Source organism: Tachypleus tridentatus, chromosome 3, assembly GCF_004210375.1.
Source record: "Tachypleus tridentatus isolate NWPU-2018 chromosome 3, ASM421037v1, whole genome shotgun sequence".
Classification (NCBI taxonomy): domain Eukaryota; kingdom Metazoa; phylum Arthropoda; class Merostomata; order Xiphosura; family Limulidae; genus Tachypleus; species Tachypleus tridentatus.
The window spans coordinates 85,731,257-85,754,953 of record NC_134827.1 but is presented as its reverse complement, the minus strand read 5'-3'; the positions used below and the strand labels follow the sequence as shown (position 1 = coordinate 85,754,953).

Below are 23,697 nucleotides of genomic sequence, written 5' to 3'. Positions count from 1 at the left end.
ACATCACTGCAATGAACTATATGGTGTGGCCTGTATAGTTTTTATAATAATGAATATTCACCAGCACGTGTTCAGATAATAAAAATATAAATCTTTTTTGGATAACACTCTATATCGTAAACCTACTTTGGGCTGATGTACGCTCATGTGATTCGAACTATAGATCTCTGTTAGCCCTGATGCTGGATCTGTTATCCTATGAAAACAAATATGTTTGATTATTTTAGTCTCTATACACATCTTGTAAATATCTAGAATTTGGTCTAAGATATTTCCATAAGAAGATAAGAAAAGAAGAAATTCCCTAAAAAAAAAGGCTATTCATGCTGAGAAGTGAAAAACGGAAGAGATATAACAACAGCTGCGTTTATTTGCAAACCACGTGTTTGGGATCATAATCTTCAAAAAATACTTAAAGCAGTGTTGTGACCAAACTGAATGGAATGGAGACATTGTGACGAATGACCGACCAGCTGTTGTTGGCCAACGAAATGGGGTAGGATGGGGGAGTTGGGAGGGCTACATGAATGTGTGAAACTAGGGGCTTCTTGTCCTTTCACGTAGTCCTGGCGGTATATGAGTGTGTTTTAAATACCCTTAACTCAGGTGATACATTTGATACAGCACACATTTGGAAGGAAGGAAACCTTTGGACAATAATCAGATGCTAATGACGTTTTATACATCATACATGTAATCAGTGCACGTTCCATTGAATATGATGCTTCTAGCGTTTATTACCTGAACTTGTAAATTTCATAGGTTTCAAAGAATAAATTTGTTACACAACCAAGAATTACATTTTATGGCTTCAGAGTCAGGGTTTCAAAGGTATCATATGTAGATCTATATGTCCACATTTAATTGATATGATCCCGTAAGTTGAAAACAAGTAATATATTGAAGACGTTCTCAGCTTAAATAGTCCTACCCACTCAATATTTGTATTGAACGAGTGTATAGTTTAAAACGGTTAACGTTCACTTCCGATCAGCGCGAGTAACGCCCTTAAATCCAAACTAAACAAGAGCACGCGGTTATACTGAATAACGTCAAATTTCACTTTCGAAAACTCGGAAAATTCTTCTCAGATCCACAACGATCGATGACCCAGGTCATTTTTCGTAGTCTGATGAGTAAGTTTAACGTAAGACCCGGCATGGCCAGGTGTTTAAGGCGCTCGACTCGTAATCCGAAGGTCGCGGGTTCGATCCCCGTCACACCAAACATGTTCACCCTTTCAGCCACAGGGGCGTTATGAGTGACGGTCACTCACACTATTCGTTGGTAAAAGAGTGGCCTAAATGTCGGCTATGGGTGGTAATGACTAGCTGCCTTTCCTCTTGTCACCAGCACGTGTTCAGATAATAAAAATATAAATCTTTTTTGGATAACACACTATATCGTAAACCTACTTTGGGCTGATGTACGCTCATGTGATTCGAACTATAGGTCTCTGTTAGCCCTGATACAAAATTAGCCCTGATTCGCTGCTAAATTAGGAATGGCTAGCGCAGACAGCCCTTGTGTAGCTTTGCGCGAAAATCAAAAACAAATAAGTTCATTCTAAATATTTCCAAGAAGATTGATGTAAATTATATCATACATTACAGAGTTATTAACCAAAAAACAAGAAAACGCGAAAAAGCCACATCTCCCAATTATAAAAAATACTTTAAAGTAATGCAGAATCTGGATCTGTATTTCGATTTGAACGAAATGTGGAGAGGACAAACTTCCCATCTTACGTGAACATTTTTCTCATACATTGGCTGTTAGTTTTCGAGATACGCGCGCAGAAATACAGACAGACACACACACGGACACGACTGAAACAGTTTCTCCTGCCCCCTCCCCATCCAGGGTAGACGGTAAACATTCAACCTGGTAATACATAACTTGTTATCCAAGCATATTTTCTTATATACACATCTTTGAAAACCTCGTGGTGTTTAAAGTAAGAGAATTTTTTTTGGTTGGGTTCAGTGCAATGTACGACGACATAAGTTTATTTATTGCACTAAGAGTTACTGTTTTTACCTAATATACATATTTGACAGAAACTGGTAAAATCAATCCAGTTTAAATACCAAACACAAATACTTGAGGATATTTTGGTATATATCATCTGATACTTGAGAATGTTTTAATAATTCCCATTTGATACTAAGGATATTTTGATATATATCATCTGATACTCAAAAATATTTTGGTATATGTGATCTGGTAGATATTTTATGATGATTTAGTTTGTGTCATCTGGAAGATACTTGAGGATATTTTGACACATGTCATCTGATGGATACTTGAGGATGTTTTGGTATTTGTCATCTGGTAAACATTTGAGGATATTTTGATATATGTCATCTGGTAGATACTTGAGGATGTTTTGGTATTTGTCATCTGGTAGACACTTGAGGATACTTTGATATATGTCATCTGGTGGATACTTGAGGATGTTTTGGTTTATGCCATTTGGCAGGTGCTTGAGTATGTCACGACTCGTAATCCGAGGGTCGTGGGTTCAAATCCCCATCACACTAAACATGCTCGCCCTCCCAGCCGTGGGGGCATTATAATGTGACGGTCAATCCCACTATTCGTTGGTAAAAGAGTGGCCCAAGAGTTGGCAGTGAGTGGTGATGACTAGCTGCCCTCCCTCTAGTCTTACACTGATAAACTAGGGACGGCTAGCGTAAATAGCCCTCGTGTAGCTTTTCGCGAAATTAAAAAACAAATAAAAGAAAACAAATTTGATAATGTTTTGGTGTATGTCATCTGGTAAATACTTGAGAGTATTTTGGTATATGTCATCTTGTAGATACTTGATCAAGGATGTTTTAATATACAACATTGCAATATATAACCAAAATAGCTTTCTAGATACCAATACTTAGGGTAAATTTGTTAAATCGAAATATGCTATCAGGGGCTCTGGTCATACTTTAAGTAACGCAAGTTTCTGCCATCTTTAACAGGATTACCTTGCCATAATATGTAACGATCTTTTGTCGGCGTAAGTCATGAACCATATCTTAATTATTTTACCTGTAGATAAAATAAGCCAGAGATAAAAACAATAACAATACATTCTAGTCTGTCCATTGTAAATGGAATTACCTAATACAGTGATTTATGAAACTTCAATTTCTCCCAAAAATACATTATTCTGTGAGACAACAATAAATTTCGTACAGAAGTACAATAAGATAAAATAATGTTTTCAGTCACTTTAAAGTATTTTCGTTTGAAAAGATATTTGTTGGAACTGCGTTTTGTGTTTGTAACTAAAAGAAAACTTAAAAACATAAGGCAAAATAACACGTGTACAATCATCATAGAGAATAAAACACTGAAACCGTCCCTCGTTTAGCAGTGTAAGACTAGAGGGAAGGCAGTTAGTCATCATCGCCCACCGCCAACTCTTGGGCTACTCTTTTACTAACGAATAGTGGTATTAACCGTCACATTACGACGCCTTCAAAGCTGAAAGGACAAGCATATTTGGTGTGACAGGGATTCGAACCCGCGACCCTCAGATTGCAAGTCTCTGTGAGCCATTTTGCCGCAGCTAAAAAAAAACCTGGTACTAACGATTTCATAAAAGTTATTTGCTGTCGCACATCGTATCCTTTAGCATAAATACCACAGGTAACTTACAAGCTCTTCGAAACAGAAATATTGTACAAACTCGTAAAAGTCCTTTCATTAAAATAGTAAAGACACGTATCTTTAATTTATCGATCAGTCAAGTCAGTCAGTTCGTAGCACGTACTCAAAGTGTTGCCGATGGTCAGCGCAAAAAAAAATCTCTAAAAATATCAATTATTCGAGAAAGGGGTATGGTAACTGTGCCCATATGAGGTCACTCGTATTGTCTTGGGACTAATTCCATAGGAGCCAGCTGTTCGTTATAGTTTAAAATAAACGAAACATTCCAAAACGTCAAGAACACGAACCATGTCAAACTAAGTGAATCTAATGTAAAGGGGAAAACGATGATGACAAAAAAAAAAAAAAAGAACTGGAGTGGGGTGACTAACAGGGGACGTGCAGAGACTCGAGCAGCTGGCCCTAACCATAAAAAAAAAAAGCCGCTGTCTTAAAGGACGGAATAGAAAACGCGCGATGTTTACAGATAAATGTCATTTGAAAAGCTGTATAATTTTATATTTGTTTTTATTTACTCTGTATACAGCCTTAAAATAACAGTTGCTCACAGAATAAAACAGAAAACACGTGGCACGTGGGTTGAAATGTTGCCCAAGAGGCAATTTCTTCACTTGCTATTTTAAAATCCTTTTGGTTAAACGAGTTAAGACCAAAATGTTACATAAACCAAATGTTTACACGATGACCTAATCCTAGTAATTTCCCTCGTTTATTTTTTAATGCAGAACAAATGAATAAAAAGGCACTATTTGTTTTTACGTTAGTCAGTGGGAGTTTACATGTGTTATTTTTTATTAACTAAATAAAAATATTGGTATAATATTCAACACGTTCAGAACAAACGATTTGTATTACATTGTGTTGAACGAGCATCGGGAATATTGTACTGTCTAACAAGCATCGCAAATGTTGTTTTCTAGCAAAAGCCAAATATAATATGACCTTTCACGTGATGATCAAGTAGTTTGGGCGTCTCACAATCTGAGGGTTGTGGGTTCAAAACCGCGTCCCACCAAACATGCTCGCCCTTTCAGTTATAATGTGACGGTCAATCTCACTGTTAGTTGGTAAAATAGTCCAAGAGTTGGCGGTGGGTGGTGATGACTACTTGCCTTCTCTATAGTCTTACACTACTAAATTACAGACGGCTAGAACAGACAGTTCTATAACAGGCTTGCATGATAATTCAAAACAAACAAATCTACAAATAACGACATGGCAATTTTTAGAACAAAATGAGGCCCGACATGGCCAGGTGATTAAGGCACTCGACTCGTAATCCAAAGGTCGTGGATTCGAATCCCTGTGACACCAAACATAATCGCCCTTTCAGCCGTTATTATGAGACGGTCAATTGCACTATTCGTTGGTAAAAGAGTAAACCAAGAGTTGGCGGTGGGTGGTAATGACTAGCTGCCTTTCCTCTAGTCTTACACTGCAAAATTAGGTACGGCTAGCGCAGATAGCCTCCGTGTAGCTTCGCGCAAAATTCAAAACAAACCAAACCAAATGATACTATCGTTAGCAAGAAAAGGAAGAAGATCTTTATAGTACCTCCCTCCAATCCTACCGGCGGTCCATTTGTTGCCTGAGTTAATAAGAAATGCGCGAGCTTAGATAATTGCCCGGACACGCAAAGACGTCATCAAAGATAGAGGGAAACACTCAGTTGTCAACATATGTCACTAATTAATATAAACCTTTTTGGAAAAGACTTTTTCTGTCATCCCTAATCACAGGGTATGGGTTTACTTAACACAGAATAAAGTCGTGTATGGATTAACTTAACACAGAATATATTCGTCTATACCTCAAATACCACTCGAATTCATGAACATTACAGCATGTTTTTGCGTACATGTTTCAGTCACGTTAATTAAAAAAAAAAAATGGGCATAAAATATGAAACTGAAATAAATGTATACACGATGTCTACAAGGTGTAAGGACCAAAATTAACTTCCTATATTTCAAACAATTTTATATCAAGTATTCTAGATTCTTAAGTCACATTTACGAACGAGGTTCGAACAGTTTCGTGAGAATATTCCACACACAAAATATTAGAATTACATTAATCACCTTCAAAAATCTTCTGCATGTACGTGGAATAGGACGTCTCATACTTTTCAGTAACCTTTTCTTAAAAGCCATTATGCATTTTCTTAAGCCTAATTTAATGAATACAACTTGGCATTTCAATTACTGGAAAATGGCATTAGGGCATTATAAAGACGTATAATTATGAAATAACAACTCATCGAAATAAGGAAAGGAAAAGGTGCTTATTTATATATACAATACGTATAATAAAATTATTGCTTATTGTTACTTTCCTAGACCCTTTGCCATCCTTTCGTCTTAAGATATAGAACATTAGACTGTAATAAAACTTTTAAGATTATTTAAAAAAACTTAATGTCAGAAAACGTAAAATGAGAAAAGCTAGTTTAATGCTATAATACAAACCTATCTAATCTATATAAAAGCCAGGAGTCATAAAATTCAAAAACGCATTTATCCAGATAAAATAGTTTGATCAATTTATCTCCTTTCGTAAGGAAGAAGTGCCTTGAAACCTTACAAGTGTAATGAGTGTTGGTGTAATAAACCTACAGTAAATACGAGTGTGGGATCACCTTACCTAGAGCCAAGTGCATAAAATTTATCATAAAAGTAAAAAAATAACTAATCCGACTCAATTATAAACTTAAATAGTTTCTGAATTAAACTATCTTTTCTTATATCACAATGTTTTTTAATAAAAACCAACCTCTTTGATCAATACAGATTCTAAATTAAGAAATCAATAAATATTTCTCTATTTTTGTTGCTCATAAAATTCATTTGATGCTTTTAATATATTTGTTTGTTTGTGGAACTAGGCCATGCCAGGCCTTTACGCGTTAAGGCGTGCGACTCGTAATCTGAGGGTCGCGGGTTCGCGCCCGACTCGCGCCAAACATGCTCGCCCTCCCAGCCGTGGGGGCGTTATAATGTGACGCTCAATCCCACTATTCGTTGGTAAAAGAGTAGCCCAAGAGTTGGCGGTGGGTGGTGATGACTAGCTGCCTTCCCTCTAGTCTTACACTGCTAAATTAGGGACGGCTAGCACAGATAGCCCTCGAGTAGCTTTGTGCGAAATTCCAAAAACAAACAAACAAACCTTAACGCGCTTGGCCATGCCGGACCTGTTTTTAATATATAGGCTAGCAGCAATATCAGGTTATGCTTTTGTTACTAAGTAACATTACATGAAAGCCATTGTTAAAACGTTAAGTGTTGAAAACGCACTGACTTTTCTATATATTACAGACTGTTAATCTGACATGATCAAGTGGTTAAAGCGCTCGACTCGTAAGTTGAGGGTCACGGATTCGAATTCTCGTAATATCAAACATACTTATCCTTTCAGCTGTGGAAACTTTATAATATTACAGTCAATCCCACTATTTGTTGATAAATGAGTAGCCCAAGAGTTGGCGGTGGGTAATGAGGAGTAGCTACCTTCCCTCTAATCTTACACTGCTAAATTAGAGATGAAATATAAAAAAACAAAGTTTTACGAAATACATTCCCTTAGAGACAACGTAACAGGTTTAAAATCGCATGTCATAAGACAAGATACTGTCTATTCATTTTGCACGAAACTAGACCATCGAACTCTCACCTACGAAACACGATTCGTTGGTGCCCTGTTGTTTCCACTCTGAACAATGATAAGGAAGGGAGGGGAGGGACAAGGCGTAGCTGAGCACCCACAGCGCAGTTCCAGGGCATTCATGCGTATCTTCGAAGGTTATCTAACAAATATGAGATAATCTCCAAACGGTAAGAAGTTAAGGTCGGTAACGAGTTCAATTCTATAGTTACAATCACTTGTTAGACAATGGCGTTTCCAGTCTAGAATGGTAATTACACATACAGAACAAGTTTCTTACGTTGGCATGCTGTAGACGTTTTAAAGTTTGTTTCAGTCTGTGTAATGTTTTTGTTTATTTTATGAGAACAAACGCACACATACCACGCTATAAAGTATATATTTGCCACGGTGCAACAAAAGTAAGTAAATAGAAATGCGTGTAACGAGTTGTTTCACGCAAGTGATTACACGTCACGTAAAACTTCACGTATCTGTTATGAAACAAGTTTCATCATTAAATAAATACCATCGTCGGATTTAGTTTGCTTTGAATTTCGCGCAAACCTACTCGAGGGCTATCTGCGCTAGCCGTCCCTAATTTAGCAGTGTAAGACTAGAGGGAAGGCAGCTAGTTATCGCCTATCGCCAACTCTTTTACCAACGAACTGTGGGAGTGACCGTGACATAACAACGCCCCCACGATTGAAAGGGCGAGCATGTTCGGTTTGTCGGGGATTCGGACCCGCGACCTGGGATAACGAGTTGAGTGCCTTAACCACCTGGTTATGCCGGGTTTTAAACATTTATTTATTTGCTTACATAAAAGGCTTGAACAGTATACTGTTTTAGTAAGGAAAAAAGTTCAAATATATATGCAAAAATGGCTCGTTTGGGTTGAGAAAATATTTTACATAGAAGAGCGAACAACGTTTCGACCTTATTCGGTCATCGTCAGGTTCACGAAGAAAGAAAGAGGTAACTGACCGGAAGCTGACCACATGTTTGGAAGGGGTTGTAGAACTGAGTGTCGGAATGTAGAGGGCGGTGTTAGATGTTTGAATATATAATTTTATTTTATTACATTAATATAGTTCAAATATGTATTGTAGTTTTATACGGTAGTTTAGTAATTAGTGAACTAGGCGTAGCGTAGTGATGGCGTGTCCGGACTGTGAATCCGAGGGTTAACGGTTTACGTCCTATCGTTATTAAACTGCGCTCTTCACTTTAGGACCGTGGATCCGTTTTAAGAATTGTGTTCCATCAGACGAGAGTTGGTGGCGGATACTGTTCTAGCAGCTTTTCGGGTCACCGAGCATGCTTGCTCATTTTGCTGTGTAGATGTTATAATGGGACAGTTAATCCCATTTTTCGTTGGTAAAGTGGATCCCAAGAGTTGGAGGTGGGTGATGTTAACTAGAGGATTTTTCTGTAGTCTAGTAGTTTAAAGTTGGGAAGGTTATACCAGATAACATTTAAGTATCCGTGCGCGAATTTTTTAAACAAACAAACGTTATTTAGGTTCTGACAAAGTGGGATAAATTGGGAGTTTCTGTAATATTTCAGGAGGAGGTTGTTTAGCTATGTGTTCTTCTGCAAAACACGACTTGAAAAACTTGTAACAACATTCAGTTCTTTCAGCCCAGCATGGTCAGGTGGTTAAGTCTCTCAACTCGTAATCTGAGGGTTCTGGTTCGAATCCCCGTCACAACAAAATAACTCGCCCTTTCAGCCGTGGGTGCCTTATAGTGTGACAGTCAATCCCACTATTCGATGGTAAAAAAATTTCACTATTTCTGCTATTAATGTAGTAGCCCAAGAGTTGGCGGTGGATAGTAATGACTAGCTGCCTCCCCTTTAGTCTTACACTGCAAAATTAGGGACGACTAGCGCAGATAGCCCTAGTGTATCTCTGTGTGAAATTCAAAACCAAACAAAAAAAAACAAAAACATTCGGTTCTTTCCATTTATAACCAATTAATTACCTAAGTAAAATGGGTCATGATAAAGAGAAAACAGTTAAGTAGTTACATGCAAAATTAACTTCAAACGTGGAAGCAAGTTATTCAAGCAAACAAAATCATTTTATTCATTTGATGTACGAAACAATTAACTTGGTATACCCTGTTTTGGGAGGTCGAACAACGACAAAACGAACTATCTATCACACCTTATATTGTCTCCTAGCGGATGTGAGTGTGTGTATGTGTTCTTCTTATAGCAAAGCCACATCGGGCTATCTGCTGAGCCCACCGAGGAGATTCAAACCCCTGATTTTAGCGTTGTAAATCCGTAGATTTACCGCTGTACTAGCGGGGAGCACCTAGTTGGGTTGTGGTAAGTTTACGGAATTACAGTGATAAAATTCGAGGTTCGATTATTTCCCACAGCAAATTACCCAGTGCGGCTTCGCTTTGAAACAAACAAACAAACACTATATGTTTAGATGCAAATTCACTCCAGTGTAAAGAATATAAGAATATAAACACTTATGCTTGTAGGGTTCTTATTCTAAAAAAAGAAAAAAAAAGAAACTGAGTACGTTTTAAAGTAACCTAATGAGAATGATATATTATAATAAAGATATATCTCTACAACTATGATATTCTTTATCAAGATATCAGTAGCCATAGCAAGTCAGTACATGTCATTAATTAAAAGAAAGAGAGAAATAAACCGGGCATGTGTAAAGCTGTAGTATTTTTAGAGCTGTCTTCTACAATTTACATTTTCCACTTTATGTGCCCGCTGGGAACGAGCCCCGATTTTTAATTTTGTTGGTCCGTAAGATGACCACTGGCTTAATTGTTTGTTTGTTTGTTTTGGAATTTCGCACAAAGCTACTCGAGGGCTATCTATGCTAGCCGTCCCTAATTTAGCAGTGTAAGACTAGAGGGAAGGCAGCTAGTCATCACCACCCACCGCCAACTCTTGGGCTACTCTTTTACCAACGAATAGTGGGATTGACACTCACATTATAACGCCCCCACGGCTGAAAGAGCGAGCATGTTTGGCGCGACCGGGATGCGAACCCGCGACCCTCAGATTACGAGTCGCACGCCTTAACATGCTTGGCCATGCCGGGCCCCATTGGCTTAAAGGGAGATACTATAAGCGTACAGACGCAGGTCATCTATTGGTAAAATAAAACTAAGAGACGCAAGCACGCTGAGCCTTCGGTTTTTTGTTTTTGTTTCTTTTTAGAGTAAAGCCATGTCTGACTATCTGTTTTGTCTACGGAATCATATGCCAGATTTTAGTGTTCTAAGTCCGTATACTTGCTGTTATCACATCAAATGTCTGTTGATCATTGAAGCAAAAAACTATAATAATACTGCGCTGAATATTAATATTAACAGAACTTGTCAAAAGAGTGCAATAACTGGACACTGAGCACTGATTTATTTTAAAAAACAACAACAACAGTTGTCGGTAATACACTGAAATAAATAAAATGGCAGCGAAGAACTGAAGCGAGCACCATTGAACAAATAAGCAATATATTTATTCATCCACACTGATAAATAAAAACCAAACTGCACGACCAGCTTCAAAGCTCGTTCTGCACAACTTTGGGCTTTTCTTTGTTTTTGAATTTCGCGCAAAGCTACACGAGTGCTATCTACACTAGCCGTTCCTTATTTAACAGTGTAAGACTAGAGGGAAGGCAGTTAGTCATCACCACCCACCGCCAACTTTTGGGCTACTCTTTTACCAACAAATAGTGGGATTGCCGTCACGTTATAACGCCCACACGGTTGAAAGGGTGAGCACGTTTGGTGTGATAGGGAGTCGAATCCGCGATCCTCAGATTACCAATCGATCGTCCTAGCCACCTGACCATGCCAGGCCACTGGTTAGAGAAATGACATAAATAAGAATCATAACATTGGTATTAAGTATTGGGAGCAGACACAAGAAACTTATACTAACTTGTAAAGCTAGTATTTCAAGCCACCCCTTGAAATGAATACGAGCGATCTCATTCTAGATAGAGCAGACAAACAAGGTCACCTACAATTTAATTAATAATTGAGCTCAACGTTTTGTATTTGCAGATTTTTTAATATTTTGTTTTATTTAAGTTGTCAGAGGCTTCCACTTTAAGAGCACACTTCACACGTCTCGATGTCTTCTACGTCGTCTTCAGGAGTTATTTCAATCCAACTATGGTAAGTAGTTGGGTTTAATAACCCAGAAGTGGTTTCGGTTTAGTTCGAATGTCGCGCAAAACTACACGAGGGCTATCTGCGCTAGCCGTTCCTTATTTAACAGTGTAAAACTAGAGAGAAGACAGCTAGTCATCACCACCCACCGCCAACTCTTGGACTACTCTTTTACCAACAAATAGTGGGGTTGATCGTAACATTATAACGATCCCTACGACTAAGAGAGTGAGCATGTTTGGTGAGACGGGGATTCAAACCTGCGACCCTCGGATTACAAAGACAAAACATAAATCCAAAGTATAAATGTATTTATTTATTGTATACATAACGCGTATTTAGTTATTTTTTCTTTCCTTTACTAGATTTTTACGCAATTAATAATTACTTTAAATTTGTTTGACGCACCTAACGGCGATGTAAACTGAAATGTAAGTGCTAAGAGTTTTGATCATCAACATTTTTATTAAGTAAAATACTCAGTTGTCTAAAATTACTGAAACATAATATTGCACGAAATTGATCTAGTTCGAGTTTGTTTCTTAATAAATTTCGTGCAAAGCTACACAAGAGCTATCTGCGCTAGCCGTCCCTATTGTTGCATTGTAAGACTAGAGGAAAGACAGCTAGTTATCTCCACCCACTGCCAACTCTTGGACTACTCTTTTACCAACGAATAGTGAGGTTGACCGTCACATTATATCGCCCCCACGGCTGAAAGAGTGAGAATGTTAGGCGTGACGAAGATTCGAATCCGCGACCCTCAGATTACAAGTCGAATGCCTTAATCACCTGGCCATGCCGGCCCTGCTTTGTTTAGAGTGTAGCCACAGTAGGATACTTATTGTGTCTAACGCAGGAAATCGAGCCCATAATTTTAGTCTTGTAAGTAGCCGGGGGACTATTTATTAGAATATGGTAAAGCTACACAAGTGAGATCACGACGTCATTTATCATAAATATATTTCCATCATATGTGAGAATATTTGTAAATTTTTCACATTTTAATTTGCTGAATTATTTTTTTGGGGGGTGAGCACTTAACCTGTAATTTCATATTTAGATAAACTGAAGGGAAGAGGCAGTTGTTTGCCATTATTGATTTTATTTTGGCTATTTACTTACAGGGGTGTAAACGACTTTTCTTGAATCTACTCCCATGCAAGATGGTGAAAATTATTCGAATCTATTGTATCACATTTCTACTTGAGTCACGATATGGGTTTTCTTTTTCAAGTAATTAGAATTAGTATTTTCTTCAACCAAAATGTATATATATATGTATTGTATAAACGACCAAGTCAAAAAGTTCAATGATTCACGTACAGCCATCCTTTCCAACTATCGATCAGAAGAAAGCTTTATTCACCACCACAAGGGTTTGATCCAGTTCTTTGAACCAAGTGATTGACTTTCACGTTTGTAAGACCAGGGCATGTTCGGCTACGTGATATTTTGATCATCGGGCCTTCAACCTATAACTCTGCATATTAAGCAGTACCCAGCCTAATGTTAAGAAAGACAGATTTTACTCACAAAGATCAAAGGTCATGCTTGAGAAAGTTTTTATTGAGTAAACTTTGTACAATCATTTCCTTAATTTTTGCTACATGTTGTCAAATAGTTAAACAGGTATTTTGATTTTGCATGCTTGAATAAATTACTCTTATCCCTGGTAACAGTCTATATTGATACACCATACCAAGTTCATTATCAAAATTCCTGGTAACTGTACACGTTGACACACCATACCAAGTTGACTACGAACACCACTGATATCAGTCCATGTTGATACAAGTTCATTATGAACATTCCTGGTAACAGTTTATTTTGATACACCATTCCAAGTTGACCATGAACACCCCTGGTAACAATCCATGTTGATACACCATACCAAGTTGACTATAAACACCCTTGGTAACAGTCCATGTTGATACACCATACCAAGTTGACTATAAACACCCTTGGTAACAGTCCATGTTGATACACCACACCAACTTGACTATGAACGTTCCTAGTAACAGCCTATATTGATACACCATACCAAGTTAAATATGAACATTTCTGGTAACAGTCTATATTGATACACCATACCAAGTTCATTATGAACATTCCTGGTAACAGTTTATATTGATACACCATTCCAACTTGACTATGAACACCCCTGGTAACAATCCATGTTGATACACCATACCAAGTTCATTATGAACATTCCTGGTAACAGTTTATATTGATACACCATTCCAAGTTGACTATGAACACCCCTGGTAACAATTCATGTTGATACACCATACCAAGTTGACTATAAACACCCCTGGTAACAGTCCATGTTGATACACCACACCAACTTGACTATGAACGTTCCTAGTAACAGCCTATATTGATACACCATACCAAGTTAAATATGAACATTTCTGGTAACAGTCTATATTGATACACCATACCAACTTGACTAAGAACATTCCTAGTAACAGTCTATATTGATACTCCATACCAAGTTGACTACGAACATTCCTGGTAACTCTACACGTTGACACACCATACCAAGTTGACTACGAACACCCCTGGTAACAGTCCATGTTGACACACCATATCAAGTTGACTACGAACACCCCTGGTAACAGTCCATGTTGACACGCCATACCAAGTTGACTACGAACACCCCTGGTAACAGTCCATGTTTACACGCCATACCAAGTTGACTACGAACATTCCTGGTAACAGTCCATGTTGACACGCCATACCAAGTTGACTACGAACATTCCTGGTAACAGTCCATGTTGACACGTCATATCAAGTTGACTACGAACACCCCTGGCAACAGTCCATGTTGACACGTCATATCAAGTTGACTACGAACATTCCTGGTAACAGTCCATGTTGACACGCCATACCAAGTTGACTACGAACACCCCTGGTAACAGTCCATGTTGACACACCATATCAAGTTGACTACGAACATTCCTGGTAACTGTACACGTTGACACACCATACCAAGTTGAATACGAACACCCCTGGTAACAGTCCATGTTGACACGCCATACCAAGTTGACTACGAACACCCCTGGTAACAGTCCATGTTGACACGTCATACCAAGTTGACTACGAACACCACTGATATCAGTCCATGTTGACACACCATACCAAGTTGACTACGAACACCCCTGGTAACTGTCCATGTTGACATGCCATACCAAGTTGACTACGAACACCCCTGGTAACAGTCCATGTTGACACACCATATCAAGTTGACTACGAACACCCCTGGTAACAGTCCATGTTGACACGCCATACCAAGTTGACTACGAACACCCCTGGTAACAGTCCATGTTTACACGCCATACCAAGTTGACTACGAACATTCCTGGTAACAGTCCATGTTGACACGCCATACCAAGTTGACTACGAACATTCCTGGTAACAGTCCATGTTGACACGTCATACCAAGTTGAATACGAACACCCCTGGTAACAGTCCATGTTGACACACCATACCAAGTTGACTACGAATATTGCTGCACCATCAGGATCATTGAACTTGTTTAATCAAACACTAACATGAAAGTCACTAATGTAAAAGAATGTTCTCTGCCACTAATTGTACAAACCTTACTGAATTTATGATACATAGAATTCTTGAATTTTCGGCTGTACAAAGATAATATTTAGTTATTTAAATATAAGAATGGTACACCTCAGGTACACACTATATTTTTACACTAAACCAAAACTTTGGAGTTGGAAAATAAAGTTTATAGTTTTGACATCGAGAGATTACAGTCGAATTAATTTTCGAAATGATTTTCATGTTCCATTTATACGTAGTTTAAAAGATAAACCTAGGCAGGTTGTTATACTCTCTTTTACTGACACGATATGTTATATGATTTTAAGACTACAACTCAAATAAACAGCTGTTATGTCTTTTCACAGTTTTCAGCTACTTTTCAGTTTCTAAAACAGAAAATATTAAAACAATCTACTGATAAGTGAAGAAGCAATATAGATGTTTGTAAAAATACATTGGCTGCAACAATACAATTTAAAAGACAGTTTTAAGTGCATTCCTATCTTTCGAGCCTGAGGGATCATTCTTAAGTGTTCATACTTCAGGGACGAATATTTATATCCTACCTGTTATATTCAACCATGGCAAGCCATCAGTCTAATCATGAACTCAGTTGATGCTCTCATGTATCAGCTCTTTCATTCAACTCTTTTTGAGAGTTAACCGCTGAAGATTAGTTATGGAGAATTCCCATTTCGGCAACGTGAGATCTTCCCCTTTCTTTAAATCAAACAAACACAATTTTCTCTGACTCTTGAATGAAAACTTCGTTGCGTCACAGTAACACTATTGTTTAATATCTAACTATGGATATTAATAGCAAACGCTACTGGTTTAGAATGGAACCGTCACTCCTTTGTGGAATCATATTTTCTCTTTGCCTTTATTCATTATACCTTATTTCTCAGAACTCGCATCTATAACCTACATAAATAACGTAATGAGACTTAGAATCTTCTAACACTCGAACTTTATCTGATCCTAGCCAGTTCTTTGCCAAGCCTGTATATATTTATATACAAGCTCGTAATGTAATTGAACACATGAATAGATCCAGAAAGAAATTTGGATTTTCAAACAATGCATACTTATAAAATGAGCAAAATAAAATAATAAATAATCCTAAAAGAGTGAGCAGAGAGTAAAACATTATTCTTTACGTAATTAGAAATTAATAAACCACCCAATTGATTGCTTTAATACTCAGTGAAAATCATAAAACAAAACATTTTTGTTGCTAAATAATTCAAAAAATGGTGTCGATTATTTAGCGTAAAGCTACACAATGAGCTATATTTGATTTGCCCACGGTGAGGAATAGAATTCTGGATTCTAGCATTATACGTTCGGAAACTTGCCATTGAACCCCCAGCTTAAGAACTAATTACTAAGTTGTAGCAAACAGTTATCTCCAAAACTCAGGCAAACTATATTAATACAATCAGTGATGTCGAGAAAACCCACTTGTAGAAAAAATATATATGTAAAAACGGCTCGTTTGGGTTGAGAAAATTTTTTACGTAGAAGAGCGAACAACGTTTCGATCTTCTTCGTTCATAGTCAGGTTCACGTTGTTCGCTCCTCTACGTAAAAGTTTCTCAACCCAAACGAGCCGTTTTTACATATATATATATATATATATAAAATAATACAACTTATTATTCTGTTCGGTATTTATTAATAAACTTTTATATATGATCTCTGTTTTGTATAGCGCCTATCTCTCCCAGTGGCACAACGGCATGTCTGCGGCCTCAACTACTAAAATTAGGGTTTCGATACCTGTGGCGGGCAGAGCACTGATGGCCCATCGTGTAGTTTTATGCTTAATTCTAAACAAACAAACGAACTGTTTTGTGAAATACAATTTATTGTAAGAACCGAAGTTGGACCAGTACATCATCGAACATCATTAAGAAGTGAAAGATTTCTGAAAAGGGTTATGGTAATAAATAGGATAACCACATATCCCTACCTTTTATTGGTAGTTTGTCTCAGTGTTCCGAGAAAACGTCTTGAGGCGCACAAAACGTCGTGGTTTTATGATAAAGATATTAAACCGTAAGTCACATCGAATCGTGAATAAACTAGGCTTCTTCTTTGTGGGTATTTGGGTATGTTGGATTTTAGATACCCAGAAGGGTAAGGTGCCAAAGACCTCTTCCTCCAACTAGGCCTACTTTACTTGCCCACCGTTTCAGAACGAACTCTCTTGCCGCCAAAAACTCGGATATTCCGTTTGTGCTTTGTGAGAAACACAGGTCTGCGCAGGTCTGAATAGCAGAGCTTGCGGTCAAAACACCCTTTACACAGTCATGTACTAAATTTTATTTTTACTTTATGAGAAAAAAGAAAAAAAAAAACAAGGCTCCATTTATTCTTCACAAAAATATGCCTAAAATATTTCAAGTTAACCTTAAGACCTAAGAATCGTAAGTTTGAAAATGTTACGGATACTTAAATAAGTCTAGGTATGAAACAACATTTTTTTCTGTTGGAAAACTGAATAATTACAGATTTCTTGGATGTATAATTTGACTGTTTTAGCTCGGTTATTTCGTGTCTTCCAAGGGTTACTTGAAATACTTTAAAAACAACGCCAATTTTAATATATTTGGAAATATTATGAAACACTTCAATAAATTTAAAGGAAATTAGGTAAAATTATGAGGGCGGTTTGATTGGGTAATGACCAAAACGTTTAAACAATATTACATCAAATGTAAATTTAAAATAAATTAAATAAAATATAAGTTATTTCGAATTTGTAATAATAATTTTAAAATTAGGATCAAGGGCTGAACTGTCCAGGTTTTCCGGTTTGAAAATCTGACCACCCTAGAATTAGTGAGTTAGTAACATTAATCTGTTATAGAACTTGCTGTTAAACTGTGTATAAAGTGATTAATTCTTGTTAGGCTTAAGTAAGAACTATATGTTTAATTCTTACAATAAAATGTTCAGAGTGTTTGGGTCTTTTCCAAAAATAGCTAATGCTGTTGTGTTTTTTTTTAATCTAATAGTAAGTATATGATGTGAGGTATTGAAATGGTATAATGGTCGTAAAATGTCTTAAAACTTCCAATAATTGATTACACCTCTAAACAACACCAAAAATATTTTAAGCCGATTGACATTCTTAATGTGAAATAATTTAGCGACAAATGCTTAGGCAATTGCACTTTAATGATAACTATCGAACAATTATTATAGTCCCATCTAATTTAGTTAAATCATTTTGTTGTTTCGAAAGTAGTTAGATTAAAGTGTTTATTAATAACTTCAAGTCGTGATTCATTTGTTCTAAGATGATCAGACTGTTCCACTATGGTCTGGCATGGGCAGGTGGTTAAGGCACTCGACTCGTAATCCGTGGGTCGCGGGTCCGAATCTCCGACACACCGAACATGCTCGCCCTTTCAACCGTGGGGGCGTTATAATGCGCGGTCAATCTCACTATTCTTTGGTAAAACAGTAGCCCAAGAGTTGGCAGTAGGTGGTGATGACTAGCTGCCTTCCCTCTAGTCTTACACTGCTAAATTAGGGACGGCTAGTACAGATAGCCCTCGAGTAGGTTTGCGCGAAATTCAAAACAAACTTAAATAAACTTATTCCACTATTTTTCTCAAGTTTACTAAAGGTTTGTTTGTTAATAAGAAAATTTTAATTCTCTTTGTGTTTTTTCCTAAGCCTAATTCTGAAAAAGTCGACCTTTATCAAACAAAACAAACATATTTTAAGACGAGCGTTAAAAAAAAAATAACCAAACGATAACTGTTTGGTAAACGATATGAATTTCGCGCAAAGTTACACGTGGGCTATCTACGCTAGTCGTCCCTAATTTAAGAGTGTAAGACTAGCTGGAAGACAGCTAGTCATCGCCACCCACCGCAAACTCTTGGGATACTCTTTTACCAAAGAATAGTGTGATTGATCGTAACATTATAACGCCTCCATGGTTAAAAGAGGAGAGTATGTTTGGTTTGACCAGAATTCGAACCCGTGCCTCCCAGATTACGAGGCGAGTGCCTTAACCACTTGGCCTTAAAGTTATTGAACTTTAAGTCATTGAGACTTATTTTGTATATGTGTTGTTATACAGGTTTTAATGTAATCTTTTGATAGTATTCATTACTGTACTAAGAAGCGTACTTATGTCCCTTTCATACCTCAGATTAAAACTGAGGAGGATGGAAAAAAGATTTTATTTAATCTTTTGATAATTTTGATTTACCTCATAAAATATACATGAAAATTTCAAAAGACTGTTTGTACAATGTATTCATAAAACAAGCGTACTTTTGTCTTTTTTCAAATCTTTATCAAATAACCATTATTATCAGAATGCCGACTTCCTCAAACTGTCATTTTACCTACGCTTTTTACCATGCATGTCAATTAAGAAACGTCCCATTAGCTGCAAACCGCTGCAATTAGTTGCACATTCAATAATTTCATGCTTCAGTAATTTCCCACTAGAGGACGCGGTTGACTTGCGAACTTGAGTGCTGTCAGAAGCCAGCTGACAGCAATCTTGCGTTATTTAGTTTGACCGGAATTTTCAAATTAGAATTTCGTTATAAGCAATACATTGTACAATGATAAAGATACGCACTTCAGTTTGAAAGAAAACAAACTTAATGTTTATAAGATGTTGCTTTTGTTGTAGGCACTTCTCACTAACAATGTTTGTTTATTTGTTTTGTTTTTTGAATTTCGCACAAAGTTACTCGAGGGCTATCTGTGCTAGCCGTCCCTAATTTAGTAGTGTAAGACTAGAGGGAAGGCAGCTAGTCATCACCACCCACCGCCAACTCTTGGGCTACTCTTTTACCAACGAATAGTGGGATTGACCGCACATTATAATGCCCCCACGGCTGAAAGGGTGAGCATGTTTGACACGACGAAGATGCGAACCCGCAACCCTCAGATTACGAGTCGCGCGCCTTAACATGCTTGGCCATGCTTGGCCCTCATTAACAATAACCAAATAATCGTTCCTTACAGACGTTCCTCGGTGGCTCGGAGGAAATTGTGAGGACTTATTTCTAATGATGAAATACGGACTTCTTTCGAGTCCTCATTATTAAAAATGCAAATAGAAAACTGTGTACCATCACAAACCAGCTTTTAGTTTATGATACCTTAACCACATTGTCTTTGAATACAACTTAATATAAGTAAAGCATACCTTACATAACAGAATGATCTGGTCTTTTAATAATTTTTGGAGTTAAGTGCATAGAATTGCATTAAAAATAAAATATTAAGTCATTCTATAAATAAATCAAAGTAGTAAGGTTCCATTAACCTTTGTTTGTTTATGAATTTTGCGCAAAGCTACACGAGTGCTATCTGCGCTAACCATCCCTAATTAAGCATTGTAAGACTAGAGAGACGACAGCTAGCCATCACCACTCACCGCCAATTCTTGAGCTGCACTTTTACCAACCAATAGTGGGATTGACCGTCACATTATAACACCTCCGCGACTGAAAGGGCGAGTATGTTTGGTGTGACAGGGATTCGAGCACTCAACCCACAGATTGCTAGTCGAGCGTCCCCTAACCACCTGGCCAAGCCGGGCCTTCAGTAGTTTATGGACATTTTGTTTATAGCGTGTTGTGAATGTAAAGTATTATAAAACATCTTAGAACTTCCAGTTATCAAACAAAATGTTTTTAAAAGTATAAAGTTTTCGATTTTCGCTTTACTTATACTTAGCATATTAAAAACTAGTTTGAAGATAGTAATGTGTTATGCATCTCAGCATTTAACTAAATTTACCATTCCAAAATCCATTAATTAACCTGGGATTCCTATTTCAATAACCGTCAGCTCTGAACTTTAGTCCGAAGTCTTCATTATTAAAAACTGACTACCAAGATCCACTCTAAATTTTAGTTCGAAGTCTTTATTATTAAAATCTGACTACCAAGATCCACTCTAAACTTTAGTTCGAAGTCTTCATTATTAAAAACTGACTACTAAGATCCACTCTAAACTTTAGTCCGAAGTCTTCATTATTAAAAACTGACTACCAAGATCCACTCTAAACTTTAGTCCGAAGTCTTCATTATTAAAAACTGACTACGAAGATCCACTCTAAACTTTAGTCCGAAGTCTTCATTATTAAAAACTGACTACCAAGATCCACTCTAAACTTTAGTCCGAAGTCTTCATTATTAAAAACTGACTACGAAGATCCACTCTAAACTTTAGTCCGAAGTCTTCATTATTAAAAACTGACTATCAAGATTCACTCTAAACTTTAGTCCAAAGTCTTCATTATTAAAAACTGACTACGAAGATCTACTTTTCATGATCAGCTGTGAACTTTAATCTTGTTATTTTCCGAAATGGAAGTGAGAATGAAATTTAACATCATAAAATGAATTCTGAAATCTAACGAAGCAAACAGCCAGAAAACAACAGTTTAATATTGACAACAGCAACATCTTTTTATGTCTTCACACACACATACAGAGAAAAAATTAACTTTTTATTTTTTTCTTTTATGTGGCCGGCAACAATGAAAAGATATACATCTCACATGAGAACTAATGAAACACCAGGTGTGAAGCCTAAAGGATTGCGACTTACTACTGATTATGTAATTTACTTTTCTATTATATATAGTAGACCTGTTTGTCTAATTTAACTGATAAGTATCATTGTAACTTGTTCGTCCATTTTCGAAACCGAAAAACCTATTATAAAGTGATCATGAAATCAGAAAGACACAGAGCTGTAACTTGCAAAAGGATCTCAGAATCTAGGTCTTTCTCGTCATTAAAGTGTCATCAACTTATCTCTTGTACTCACGTAATACTTGGAACATTCTCGGGCGTCTTAACAAAGAAAAGAAAAAAACGTGCTTTGTTACCCGCCCAAGGTGTATGCGCCTCTGATACTCTTGCGTTTGGCCATAACCTTTAAACAGAAAATGTAGAGATCGAGGTCGGTCTACCTATGAGAAAAGGGTGGGTAACCTTAGGTTAGGTTCCTTAACGCCCATTTCTGATAGTGCAGAAGTTATATATATATAAACATATTCAAAACAACAATACTAAAGTATGTGAAATCATCTTCATAAAAACTAATTTTGGCTAAAGAAAAGAACATGATTATGTGAATGGTTAATAAACTAAAATTTAATTAATTACTAGATGACTATTACTGACTATAAATGTCGCAGAGGATTCCTATGATAATCCTATAGATCAGCCTATGAGATATCTTAAGAGCAAATTGTAACGCAATATTCCTATGAAGCTTAAAGTTCTATATGGTCTTCCTAATGCTGTCTTATAGTCACTTTTATGTATAAAATCCGGTAAATATTCCTTGGATACATTCTATAAGAAAAGTTAAATACAAGTGCTACATAACACAAAAGTTTATGTTTGGTTCTGTTTTATTGAAAACTTCTATACAAAAAAGAAACAAATAAAAAAAGAACAAATAATAGTTCTATAAGTTTGACGATAACGTTTCAGATTTAACGAAACGTAGTTTTGTGGCTAACAGAAAAAAAAACGAAATAAAATTAATGAACTATTTTCTTTTTGTTTAGTGTATATAAAACGTGTATGTTTGTCAGTTTTCTCCAATATTAAAATGGAGGACATTTGTTTATCCTGAACATTATGCTTCTGTGGAAAAGGTTTCCGTTCACGGGTACTCTTTGTTTTTTATTCTAGAGCCAGGTGAAGTTTCCAGAAAATAAATACATTCATAACTCCAAATTTTTGTTCAATAAAGGCCCGGCATGGCCAGATGGTTAAGGCGCTAGACTCGTAATCTGAGAGTCGCGGGATCGAATCCCCATCACACCAAACATGCTCACCCTTTCAGCCGTGGGTGGGTGTTATAATGTGACAGTCAATCCCACCATTCCTTGGAAAAAGTAGCTCGAGAGTTGGCGGTGGGTGGTGATGACTAACTGCTTTCCCTCTAGTCTTACACTGCTAAATTAGGGACGGCTAGCGCACATAGCCCAAGTGCAGCTTTGCGCGAAATTCAAAAACCAAACCAAACCTAATCCAATAAAAATGTAATAGAAAAAAAAACACGTCTTTTTCTATTCTGATGTGAAATCAAAGAGAAAAATTCAGTGAAGTTGAATAATTAATTGTTAAAATTTTAAAATCTACTTGAAACTGATTTTCAAAATAACTTTAATTTCGCCATTATTTGCTGCTAAGGTTAGAAACCGCATAAATGCAGCACACCAAGTACAATATCAACAGCTGGACTGAATACTTGCAACGCGAGCACCTAGCGACCAAGGCCGTGGATCCTTATTTGTATATTTTCCAAAAGTTACAATATATATATATTAATCACAATACTTGCAGCGTTAAGCAGTGAATTCAACCTCCATCTGCTTAACCGAGGTAGTTATCTAGTTATTTTTAGTTGCAAGTAAAGATGTATTTCTGAAAGCAGTTCATATCAACAGTGAACACAAGAAAATATAAAATCCCTCTTGTTCTTCATTTGTTGATTCTCGTTCACAGAGTTAGTTTCTCATAGATCAGTTCAGAAAGAGAACGCAACCTGGTGTTACTGCAGTTTCCAGTTTTTTCTCACACGATGTCATCTTTAAAAGTAACATATTTCCCATCAAATGTAAAGTTAGCAATAA

General features: G+C 36.9%; 1 protein-coding gene across 1 annotated transcript in view; it reads right to left on the bottom strand.

Annotated features, from left to right (window-relative positions):
- Window positions 1-17,270, bottom strand: part of LOC143247395 (uncharacterized) — a 46,151-nt gene extending 28,881 nt beyond the window's left edge. The window contains exon 1 of the mRNA XM_076495397.1: window positions 17,023-17,270. The gene's annotated coding sequence lies outside the window, so the exon portion shown is untranslated. The remainder of the gene's footprint in view (window positions 1-17,022) is intronic.
- Window positions 17,271-23,697: the final 6,427 nt, after the last annotated feature.